This window comes from Nomia melanderi, chromosome 8 (assembly GCF_051020985.1).
Source record: "Nomia melanderi isolate GNS246 chromosome 8, iyNomMela1, whole genome shotgun sequence".
NCBI classification, from domain to species: Eukaryota; Metazoa; Arthropoda; class Insecta; order Hymenoptera; family Halictidae; genus Nomia; species Nomia melanderi.
The window spans coordinates 2,754,448-2,767,295 of record NC_135006.1 but is presented as its reverse complement, the minus strand read 5'-3'; the positions used below and the strand labels follow the sequence as shown (position 1 = coordinate 2,767,295).

The 12,848-nt window shown below is 38.2% G+C and overlaps 1 protein-coding gene and 2 non-coding genes across 10 annotated transcripts in view; all 3 read right to left on the bottom strand.

Annotated features, from left to right (window-relative positions):
- The window catches only part of LOC116426581 (uncharacterized), a 57,317-nt gene extending 49,231 nt beyond the window's left edge, over positions 1 to 8,086 (bottom strand). For 3 of the 8 annotated variants that reach the window (XR_012999292.1, XR_012999294.1, XR_012999296.1), the window contains exon 1: positions 1,101 to 1,376. The gene's annotated coding sequence lies outside the window, so the exon portion shown is untranslated. Of the gene's footprint in view, position 1; positions 831 to 1,100; positions 1,377 to 2,477; positions 2,629 to 3,669; positions 3,818 to 5,979; positions 6,020 to 7,989 lie in introns of those variants that run through there. The other 5 variants (XR_012999289.1, XR_012999293.1, XR_012999290.1 and 2 more) reach the window with 5 other exon arrangements.
- Positions 3,290 to 3,371, bottom strand: TRNAS-AGA (transfer RNA serine (anticodon AGA)). The gene has a single exon. It is a non-coding gene; the product is annotated as a tRNA-Ser (tRNA).
- Positions 7,767 to 7,848, bottom strand: TRNAS-GCU (transfer RNA serine (anticodon GCU)). The gene has a single exon. It is a non-coding gene; the product is annotated as a tRNA-Ser (tRNA).
- Positions 8,087 to 12,848: the final 4,762 nt, after the last annotated feature.

Sequence of the window (12,848 nt, the reverse complement as noted above, 5' to 3'; positions counted from 1 at the left end):
CTTGTCGACACCGGGGAATATATTGCTCTGGACATAACTGAGAGGCAGCTGCACAATTTTCACTAACCGATACTATGATTTCCTAGTCAATGGGTGTTCGCGATTAGCACCGTGTCGAATGAGCGCGTTACCGATCGTTATACGCGAGGATAAAATACCACGGAGAACCTATCGTCGTGAACGGATCTCTCCAGCGAGACGAATGGGACAGGACTCCGAGGCACAAGGGACGGATACCGGATGAGAAACGAGGAGAACTGAAATTATGTCCGAAGTAGGATATATTGCAACATGTTGATTATTGTCGGCTGTAATCCATTGTTGTCACTAATGTCCTCGTGAAATCATCTTATTCCGCGTGGGATTGCAATCGACGATATTATTTCCCACCGTGAAACGGGAACTGTTAACACTATTTTTACCGAAGCTATCAAAAGACATCTTCCGAGACTTTCACTTAAAATTATTTTCTAAGTTTAATCGTATATTCTGAATCGACTTTCCGACTCCTTCAATAACGATTCCAAAATTAACCATAACGAAATGTTCAAAATTCAATTAAACTGAGAAAATAAGTTTAACTTGAAATTTCGAAAGGTGTTTTTTGACACCTTCGGTAGAAAGTTAACCCCTTGCCTTACAATAACGTGTGAGACTCGTGGCGAAGATTTGAAACAGAATTTACCAAACATAAATGTTACTCAATTCCTGTGAATTCAAATGAAATACTATGTTTCCGTTATCAATTATATTTTAGAACAAAGGTGGGCATAGAATATGCACAGAATTTTTCTCTTATTTCAATGAATCATTAACGACAAAGTTGTTGTACCGATCACAGTTGGGAAATAAAGCACGGGGCAAGGGGTTAAGCATCGATCTCCACGCGAAGTTGAAATCGCGGACGATTAGAGGAACGCGACAATGAAAAAATAAACGCGCGCTGTTGTGAAATTCATAGGAACGAAAACCGGTAGGCTGGTAGCCCAGGCTTTTAGGGGTTCTATTTGTTTGTTTCGATAACACTGAGTTTATGGTCGCGCCACCTGTTACAGGACATCTTGTATGAGTGTCCGGGCTATTTTCCGGAAGCTACCTACACAGCACCATAATTCGAATCGGCACCAAATCTCGTCCAACGAACTCGCGCCGGTACCCGTTATGGCTCCACCTCGACGGCTGCTTTAAATCACAGGGCACATCGATCGATAGCCTCGCCGAGGAATGATCGGATTGTTTCTAACGCCGGAGGTACAGCTGGCACGCGGACAGCTCTTTCGGTAGACTGGCACGCGTAACGACCCGCGGTCCTAATTAAAAGACGCGGCGGCAGTCGGATTTTTCGACGGACAATCGTACACCGATAACACGATTCACTGGATTACCGGACTTCGTTGATAACGTAGCATTCGAAGCTGCATCGTATTGACACTGCGATTCCACCTGATAACAGTCACATGACTAATCCTGACGGTGCGGTACCGTTGGAATTCACGAAACCCGAGATTCGCTGTTAACTAAACGAAACCATTCCGTACGAAAACGGAGGTTTAGCGTTTCTTATCGGTAGCTATTTCGAATCAGAAGGCTTCTGAGATTTTGGGAATGACGGACGATGATTTTCTTTTGATTTCTCCTTTGATGCTAGGGGATGATGATAGGATTGGATTCTGATAGCGTTACAAGAGAATTCTGTAAAGGAAGAATTAAATACTATCGTAGCTAATGTTATTGACTGAGTTTCTGTGAAGAAACGGTTGAAAAATTATTTGGAATATAAAAGAATGACCGGAGATTGATGTAAACGCAAAAATCGGCAAGCTGAATTTACCGCAGACGAATAATGGAATATTGATGTACGGATAAGAATGAATGTGTACAGGAGCATTATCAGAACAAACATGATCCGGCAGAACTTCGAAGTGGATCGTTTTTGACGTAGATATGGGTTTTAAAGTAATAGATTGAAACAAATACAATATGCAAAAAGGAATTTCTCGGTGCATTAAGGAATCAATTGCATTAAATCGAAGGTGCTTGCCAGTGCAGCTTCGTAACAGACGATATCAAATTAATTAATCAAGAACTGATAAAAAGAGTCGTCCACGCGACGCCTTTATCGCGAATGGGGCACAACACAAGCAGAATGCAACGTCATGGAATTAGGATTGCACACCACTTAAAATCACAACTCGGATACTCCGACTAGGTGTTTATATCTTGCCTTGGACCACTCGACTTCAGATTTATAACTTATCGCACTGTAGTTTCTAAGGCCGCAAATACATGTGTCCCGGTAATTGCCACACGTGTCAATATGTACGTACAATATACTCGCACCGACGTGTAAATAGTGTTACAACAATCGTTTTGCAATACTCTTCGGATCTTCGTCTATGTTTACTTTTATCTGATCCTAAGGCAAGCAATAGAAAAGAACACGTTAACCTCGCGTGACTTTAACACGGTAAACTTACAGATTTTCGTCTATCGTTTCAAAACCGACGAGAAAAGAAACGAATATGTGGTTCGATCGATGGTGAAATGAATATTTATTCGCGACACGCGTCCCGAACGAGCGAAGATAGTATCGATCGCTTACATACGAAAGGAAGTTTGTAAATGATGATCGTGACAATTTTATCTTGAAATAGAACAAAGACTTTGTCGGAGGTAACGCTACGTCACGCGCTCACGATCCATTATCTTTGTATTAGCCGCTCAGTTCGGAAGTCTGTCGTGTTATCGCGGACTGATACGTACTTACAAATTAGTTACCGTTACAACGATAATAATTTGCGGGTTCTTACGGGATCAACCGACTTATCGAATTATTGTCTGCCGAATCTCATCGGGCAATTACGTTTATGCGCGGCTGCTGCGAACGTAAATAACCTTTATCTTCGTCAAATATCACACGTCAAATGGGAATGTTATTTCTAACGCTTTCATCCTCGTCCTGTTATCTCGTCGCTCCTTGTAAATAAATAAAGGTTATGTACTATTCATTTTCTCTCTAGCTGGGAGAATACGTTTTTATCGCCGGTAACCACTCACTCGTCAATATCACGAATCGGAACATCGCCTTTTATCAAAGTAAGCCTCTCAAATTGTACTTATTTCACGATTAGAGTTCTTTCGGAGTTCACTGTTCGACGAGGAAATAATATATTTTTAAATAATCCAATGCATGCAAAACAGAATAGACAAAGGCAAACCACGAATAAACTGTTCAAGAAGAATTAAAGATTATAAAATTAAGGAAAAAAAATTACAAACACTGTAAATCCGCAGTCGGTAGGACTCGAACCTACGCTCCCAGAGGGAATCTGATTTCTAGTCAGACGCCTTAACCACTCGGCCACGACTGCTACGACTTCAACTCTTTTCTATAGAGTATAAGTATTCATTATATACCACAACAAAAACGTTAAATAATAATACCATTAAATACAATTGTCATCATATTTCCTCACTCTTTCAACCATTTCTAATTGTTAATCGACATCAAATTTTTATTCGTATCTTGGAAATATAATAGCGCTAACAAACTATAGGATCCGAACGATCAAAGATGTACGAATCGAAAAAAAGACGATCCGAGGTGAATACCTAGCGGAAAAAAGTGATTGCCGTCGGACGTAATGAAAATTCGAAATGAAAACTCACCCAGCAAAGGTCTCGCTTCCTCCATGCTTCTCTCGTACAGCATTTTTTCATAATCGAAAACTATATCAAAACTGTTACGTTCATACGTTGGAAACACAAAAGCCTCGCATGTTCCAGCGTAAAAAGAACGGGCCGAGAAGAACTGACAATGTCGATAAGGCAGAGCATGATTGTTAAAAGCAACCGCTGTAATATTATCGGGAGTACGCGCGCAAACGATACCGCGGCCTTTGTATGGAGCACGGAATCATTTCGTTTTTTTTTAACAACTCCGGCCGATTATTGAATTAACAATTACTGCGGTTCGCGTGTACATCCGTTCCTCCGTTTACGCGGTGTATCGGTTCCGCGTGGATTCGTTTTACGCGAATGAAAATCGCGTAAACGGAATCTGTTAGTACAAAAGAAGGGTCGCTATACGTTAAAAAACTACATATATATTTCATGTAATTGAGCAAAAATATTGATAACAACATTTGAGAAAACAGAAGTGAATTTTACTTCGGTGTCACTAAATTTAGATCGCATAAACAAAGTCTGCCAGTGCAAAAGGAAACAAAATATTCGAAAGAGAAGCTTGTATGAATTTTAGTAATGCAGAATATCTTTCGCATAGCTTAACAAAATGATAATAATGCCATTTCAGGAACAAAAGTAAACTTCGTTCATAAATTTTTTTTTGTCAGTACAAAAGAAGATCAAATATTGGAGGGAAAAGCTGGCGTAAGTTTTAGAAATACATATTTATTTCATGTAGTTCAAAAAAAATATAATAATAACGATATTCCGAGAAGCAAATGTGAATTCTATTCGGTGTCACAAAATTCAGATCGGATGAATTGATAACCGTGTGCAAACAATACCGCGTGAATAGTGTTCTAATTTACCGAGCAAAAAACAAAACAATCCCGTATAAAAAATGCCGCGTGAATGAAAAAAACGGATATACCGACATGACCACGGATAATTACTATTCATTCGGTAAACTGTTTCGTTTCGCATGAATAAAATGGATCGCGGCTAATTTATTCGAAACGCGGATTACATAATTAACGAATCGTCCCAGCGAAACGAGAAGCAGAGCGACTCGCGTTAACGATAATCGATAACTGTTTTCGAAGTGTGACGTCGAGCGGAATAAATAAATCTAACGCTGGCGAGAGGCTACGGTAGATCATCTTACTTCCTATTGGTTATCAAGTCGATAGCCTTGATCAAAAAGATACCATCTCGCGTGCCGAGATTTGCGAAATAATTGTGTCAAGAGATGGTCTTTATTTTTTTCGATAAATATGATGACGCCACGACGCTCTTGCATTTCAGAATACCGACGATCGCGTGGCCCGTGAATTTACGTTATTTGTTGCTTCGAATCGGCGATTAGAGATTTATTTGCTTAGGGGAATAAAAATTCTGATCGATGGACGGTCTCGCGTTTAGACAGATTTTTTTAACAGTCATTAGTCGCACGATACTATCAATTCATTTCTAAGAGAAGTTTGAACTATTCAAAGGCTGAAGTAATTAGTTTCATTCCCTTCATTATTACAAATTTTAATTTTTTGGGTCTATCAATTTTCTCGATTTTGATGTCATGGACTTGACTTTGCACTCGAAATTTTTTCGCTATATACATTCATTATTCTCTAATGAAATACTGTTTGAACTATTGTTTCTATTAAATAGAAATAATACACAGATCATTGAATAGAACTATTTTATGTGTAATTACATTATATAAAATATGATAATAAGTATTGAATTTTATAATTTCACTATATCAAAACAAATGGCGATTGCGAGTCGCCTCTCCAGTGCAAACGGTTAAGTAATCTATTTGGAAAGTAAATGCCAAATTTGATTCTCGTAAGAAATATAGAAAAGACACGTTTCTCGCAAAAAGAGCAACATTGCTTTCCGATGAAATTTCCTTTTCGAACTAATCGATTTGCCATGATACAATTGAGTTCAGGTAAAAGTATGTCGTAGTGTCCTTGGTGGAGTTTAAAATTCTGATTTCGTTACGGGCAGAGCCCTATCGCGTTAGAAGTAACAGGAGCGTGAAGCTAACACTGATAGTACATTCGAACGACTTACTTGTATTCATTCATACATAATTGCTCATTTATATGCATTCGTGTAGCTCGCGGGTGTATGTCAGTGTAACAGAGGTGGCTGACTTCTATGAAAACAATGCATCTCATCTTGTTTCAAAAGTTCTCGTATGCTCGTTTCAACCGGCCAAATACAATAGCAACCCTTATAGCGCGATTAAAATAATCCGTGTTACAGGACTTCACGTTTACACACATCGCATGAAATTCCTCTTTTGGATACTAATCCCACTTGTATTAACACTAAACGTACCGCCATTTTGTATATACCTAGTTCTACCGTAACCGGTTAGATAACTAGTTAGAAAATAAAGGTAGACACGTTAAGATAGGTAGACACGAAACAAAAGGAAAGTCAAAAATTGAAAACTGATTAATCGGACAATATAGGAATTGATGTCAAAATAAATGAACGAAAGAGAACGCAGAACTTTAAATCAAATTTCAAAATTAGTCATCTGACTAATTGCGGTACGTTAATGATAAGTTAGCCATCTGTTTGTAGCAGTTTCTTGTGGAAAATCTCACTTTCATGGTTACTTTTCGACGATTTTTTAATCACGTTATAGGGTGCCTTAGTACTTATATAATTTAAATATTATTTTCACCATATAAAATGAAGAGAAACTTTATCTCTCGTTTTGGAATATTTTTCCTTTACTGCAAATTCGATTCTACGAGGAACACATAATTCCTCTTTCCATTAAAAAATTGTGAACAATGAAGCGATTCTTACACGTCTATTAGAAACGATTATCTCGCCAGGCGTTGATTCAATTATGTTCGCTGAAAATTGATACATTAATCGGCATTTTCTAAGAACAATGCAAAATTGTTCCGTGAATCATGTGTAAATACGTCGTTTGAATAACTGAAAGAATAAAGTGACATGATTTCGCTATATCCGAAAACAACGGTTGTCATGTTCCACGAAACAAGTATATCACCACCTACGCGATTAGAAACAATTACCTATTCGGTTAACGTGCAATCGGCGTCGCGAATAGATTATCATTATTAAGAAAATCCGTTTATCAGAGCGTCCCACGGGCTTGATTGTTTCTTCTGTTTCATTTCATCATCTTACAACTACAGGTATTTCGCTCGACGAACGCTCGAACTAAAACGGTTCGCCGCGACTCGTAAAAAATTGTAATCAAACGCAAAGCACATTCCTCGTTTACGTAATGTTAATTGCATAACGTCAGGAACCGATCGACGAGTAACTGATATGCACCTATATTCGAGGAAAATACATGAAAACTCTAAGATTTACATGTTTCTTCGTCGTACGAGTAATTAAGCGAAAAAAAATGTTAATGACCAGCATTTCATTTTTCTCGTATTTCGCGACACCTTGCCCGGAAGGATTCAATTTCCAATTAATCTTCTTCCGATTAATGTAAACATTATCGAGTTGCATTTTTAAACCTTTGCACTCGGCAGGCCATTCTCAGCCACCGAACAGCAGAATTATGAAATTTAATTCGAAGCTTTTCAGATGAAATATCAATAACATGTTTCTACACATAAAATAAAGAAAAATCATATATGAATAAAAAAACTGATTTCAGTTAGTAATACTGGGTATTAGTACTAATAATATACAAAATCAATATATTAAATGTCGAAAACATTATCGAAATCAATCCCTCGATTTACATTACTTCCAAATAATGCCACTAACGTCTCATCGGAAACATTTCAAATTGTTGCTTCCCTATAACGAAAGAGTTTGAAAACCAAAAGGTTAAAAAGAAAGCGAAAGAATTTATGTAACACGAATCTCGACGAAACGATCGCGTCAAAGTAACGCAAACATGATTTCTATTTACAAATTTATTCATATTGTTTTTCCTTCGGCTATATACATCGACGGTTCCGTTAACCGTTCCGCGAGTTTCTTTTTTTCTGTTTGTTAACGCGTGTAGCCGTGGACGAAAAGCGGCCGAACGGAATTTTCGACAGTAACAAAAAGCGAATCGACGAGGATGGGATTCGAACCCACGCGTGTAGAACACATTGGATTAGCAGTCCAACGCCTTAACCACTCGGCCACCTCGTCCAGTGACAACCGCTGCTTCACTGAACCTATTTTTAGGCAACTGTACTCGTCGTAACATCGTCTATTTATATACCATGGTTGTATATTGCCATGGTGGCATTGTCCTTGCCCTTGACACTGTCTAAATATTCTCAACCTTACCCCTGCGGCGGCCATTAATGTTCTTCCGTGCGCCGTTCGAAATGATTCCGCTGTTCCGGCTCATTGAACAGGAACAACCGAAACGATCGAACCAGTGCTTCGGCCAGGATCAACTGAACCGTTCCATGAGTATAACGTGTAGCCTGTTAATTACGTAATAAACAATCTACGTCTCACGGTACCTAGAATTACGCAATTCTATCTGACAGTGAAAATTACTTTATATTTATTTCGAACGACCACCAGGCATGGAGACATGCTTAGGTACATTGTCACGCAAAAATTTCAAGCGCCCCTCGCTGCTGCAATTTGAAACTATTAATTCTATTTAGTACTCATCGTACCAGTTTTCAAATTTGATTTAATATTCTGCGTTTTGTTTCGTTTGTTTAGCTTTATATCAATTCCTATATTGTCCGATTAGTCAGTTTTAACATTTTTGGCTTTCCTTTCGTTCCTGTTTCCATTAAGAAAAATTTGTGATTGTACTTGTTTACCTTTATTTTGTAGCCAGCTATTTGGCTGGTTACAGGGGGAATAGGTATATACAAAGTGCCGGTATGGTTAGTGTTAAATTATATTCTTCTCGTTTCAAAAAATCGGATACGCGGTAATTGTGACTTTGATGTCGATTGCAATTAAATATTATCTGATTATGACAACGGAATATTCTCTATGAAATATTTATTTATTCCTACGCTCCGAACTTTCCAGTGTCAGTGTACACACATTTCAATATTACATTAATAACACTGCTGTGACAACGTACAATCTTACCTACTTACATCGAAGGATTTAAAAAGAAAAGTACTGCGTTTAAAAGAAAGGAGCGTTATGCATTTTACACGGGACCACAGATTCAACAAGGAAAGGTGTGTTACATAAATTTGAATGGCAATTCAGCGAACGCGTGAAAAAAAGGAGAGAAAATAGAGTGAATGGAAAATAGAGACGTGAAATGACGGATTAAGATATCAATGCGATGAACGCTAGAACTACCGAACGTTTAATATGATTAATATGTAATCCTTATAAAAATTGTAACAATAACATTTTTTTCGGTATCTTCCTATATTTATTATACTATTTAAATGAAGCTATTCATTTTTAGATAATTTCAAATATTTAGCACTTTGAAGATATTAATAATCGAAGCCATGAATTCCAAAACAGTACCAGTCAACAATTTCGATAAAAATCAAATATCATTTTCATCTTCGTTCATTGATTCATTATCTATTTTATTAATTCTTGCTGCAAACATTACCTACGCATACATCTTCGTTGCATGTACATTTTCAATATTATTAAATACAACTGGTTAAGCTAAAAACAGTTAAATCAGTAACTCATAGATACCGTTAAAAAGTGGATTTGCAATGTGTTGGAATTCACGACTCCAATTGTGAAACAAGAAATCTGAAACCCGTCATTTTGACAGGTGCGGTAATTCTAGCGCTAACGAGAATCTACGAAGAATGCAAACGGCGAGCGCTAGTCGAAGACAATGCGAGTTCGATCCTAAGTAACGGGAAATCACGTGCGTCCCGTTTACGTCTAGAAATGTACATTATATCGGCCGAGAAATTCAGGATTCCTTTGATCACGCAGTCCCGGCTCAAGCCAACGCACTTCATTTCCATGAACTTCACGTATTACCAGAAGAGCGCTTTCTAATCAGCCTCGGGGTAATATTTATCGCCGTTCGGTGCGTAACGGGTAATCGGGAATACCCGTCAGAACTAAGATAATTTCCCGTTCCATCCTAGCCAATTTCAATCAACGAACTAAGATAATTCGACGGGTTCGAAAAATCTGCGCGTATTTTCCCAGGTTCCATCCAAGGTTACCGATACACCGCATTCCGGTCGAGCACGCGGAGCTCAGCGCAACGAGAGCTTGCTCGTAAGCAGCTTGTAACGAGGCGTTACAACAACTGAAAGGGACAGCCGCGATTACGGCGGTTAATTGAACCACAGGAATTCTGAAATTCATGAAACAAGAGCGAGTTCCGTTGCAGCTTTGACAAGCACGGGTTCTCGTGACTCGTGACCGGGGGAATTATTCAGCGTGTACGTGTTCAGAATTTCTTTCTGTCACTGCTCGATGATTTCGTTCTTCTGCTTGGAGAAGGATTAACGAACCAATTAATGGTAATCGGTGTCGATTATGATACCAGTCTCGCGTCTCGTTCAATGTAGCTCGGTATGCTAAAAGCGAGTACGATTCGACGTTCCGTTTTTAGATGATTTTAGTCTCACCGAAAACGTCAGTTGGGAATCCTAGTTGGGACGGGTCTTCCCCCATCGGCTATCCGGAAATTTGACGCCGCATCGAAAGCTCAATCTTGTGACATTTCAAAGAAGGGAACTTTTCCCCAAGATGTTTTCCGAGAATACCAACACTCGAAGCATCGAATCATTCGAGCGGGACCGCTGAACTATACTTTGACTCGTTCGCTGGACTTGCGGCACGGTTACGCGACGATATAATGTTTTTTTCCTTCTATTCTCGATTCGATTACTCCCACAATAGAGACGGATACACGCGGACTCTATTCGCGGCGAATCTGCGCTGGAATGCTTCGCTCTGACGTAAGAGAACGGAAACAAAATGCAAGATAGGAAACCAAACGTGTATAAAAGATCTTTGGCTGGCGAAGTGGTTATTGTTAACGATCCACGCAGTTACCGGCCAAATTACGTAACTTTCCGACTGGTAAATGAATCAATATTATCTCGATTAAAAGATTTTCGAAAAACTCACCCTAACGACATTCTACGAAAACGTTTTTGCTATCAGAGAACATAATCGACTATTTTTCTTTTGATGCGGCGTTGATGACAACCATGTGCCACTGAGTTGTCGCAATTCGATCGTTAACGAAGCTGAAGCGTTAGAACGTTACTAAGTTATTTTACAATGGAAAAGCACTCGCAATAGTTTCATTTATAATTTCGCTAGACATTTTTTGGGCTCGTGAACGATATAGCGCCCTCTATCCTGAAACAGTTTAACTTATATTATGTTCGGAAATGCTTTTCTTTCACGAGAAACAGGTTTTACGAATAAAAAGGTCCGCGGCAAGCGGGTGAAATACGACGCAGCAAAGGATGCCCACCTCTATATCACAATGATTTGAACAAGCAGATCTGGTTTGATTCCGTTGGAATGTATTCCACTGCTACTAAACACCTCTTTTTCTTTTCTACGATTTTTTTACAGAGGCCACTCTTTGCTCTAGTTCTTTTCATCGGTTTAATGAAAATAACAGACTAATAAGTAGCAGGTACAAAGGTAACGAAGGAAAAACAAGAAGACATCTTTATTATTCTCTTTTTTATACGATCAAGTACGAAACTCATACGATTTAATGCTCAAAATGTTCGAGACGCTTACAGCATTCAACAAAATATTCTCTTACTGCAAATGTTAATCTCCTCTCTTCATTGGGTCAAATATCAACTAAACACGTGTGTCAAACTTTCGCGAAAACGTTCCGCATCGCAGAAGCACGAACCGATAAGAAAACAGAGTAGAAAAATATCAAGAATGATTGCAATGAATTTTTGTACGTGCCGTTTCTGGCTCGCCCGTGTTTCTCATTTTAATTGAGAAATAATAAGCAACCTTTTTTTTCCGGATCGAACCAATGAAATGCATAATTTTCAACCGGCTGGCTCGAGCACGCGACACGACAAAAAGTTCTATTACGCGCGAACGCCGACGGAGAACGCGTGCTTCCAAACGGAATCTATTTAGTAATCCGATTCCTACTTAGGAAATCGGAGTATCGCGTTTTCAGCGTGCCAATCAAAAAACATCGTCATCAGAATCGATCGTCGACTCGTTTTCAAGCTTCCGTTGTCGCAACGACGATCTTCGTGTTGTTCGCGAACAAATCAAACAAAACTGTTTTCCCTAACAAGCAAGAATTGCATGATTGATATTAGTTCTGATACACGGATTCAATTTAACGCAAGAATGAACAAATTCCACGAAACAGAACTTAAACTGTGTTTCCACTATTCGTTTCTTCGCTTTTCTTTTTTGTACAATTCACGTGGATGTTTTTTAGACTAGGAATACCCGGATGAATACGGGAAAAAATGGAATAATAACGATCCGAAGCGATTTAATATCACTATTACCTATAATGACCACGATTAAAACACAATTTACATTCCTAATATATTGTTGCATTCTTTAACGTATACATCTTTGGAGAAATAAATGAGAACTAGATGATAACTAGAAGTTGGTCAAAGGTAAAGAGGAATTAAAATGAGCTACTTTTCCGCATACGTTAATCGTCACAATAAATATACACGAAAAGAACGTTAATAATCTCGGAGTACTAATAGACCTTTAACCACCGCAAGATTTTATTATACGGAAACAGTAAAAAACTTGAGATACATTTTCAATTTTATCATATTAAATATCCTATCAACGTTTTCTCTACATTTACCCAATAACTCGTTCTTCCATAGATAAATTAAATAATACAAAAAAATCATCAATCGTTAACACATTGCGTACCGGAAACTAGAAATCTCGTTTTTATTTAAACCTATCGTTGTAATTTTGCGAACTACCACATCATTTAAGGAAATATTAAACTTTATTAGAACTGATTACTTGTTTAATACTTATGAACTAATAAGATATTTGAATATTTTTCATATAGTGATATATCACGAACTTATAAGTTGATCTCATTGAAAAATCGGCCAGTGTTCTAAGAATTAACCGGTACGCAATGTGTTAAGTACGAAAACATCAATTCCAAATTAAATCTATTTAAGATGGCGTCAACACGAGTACACCATACGATTACCACTTCCAACGCTGAAAAA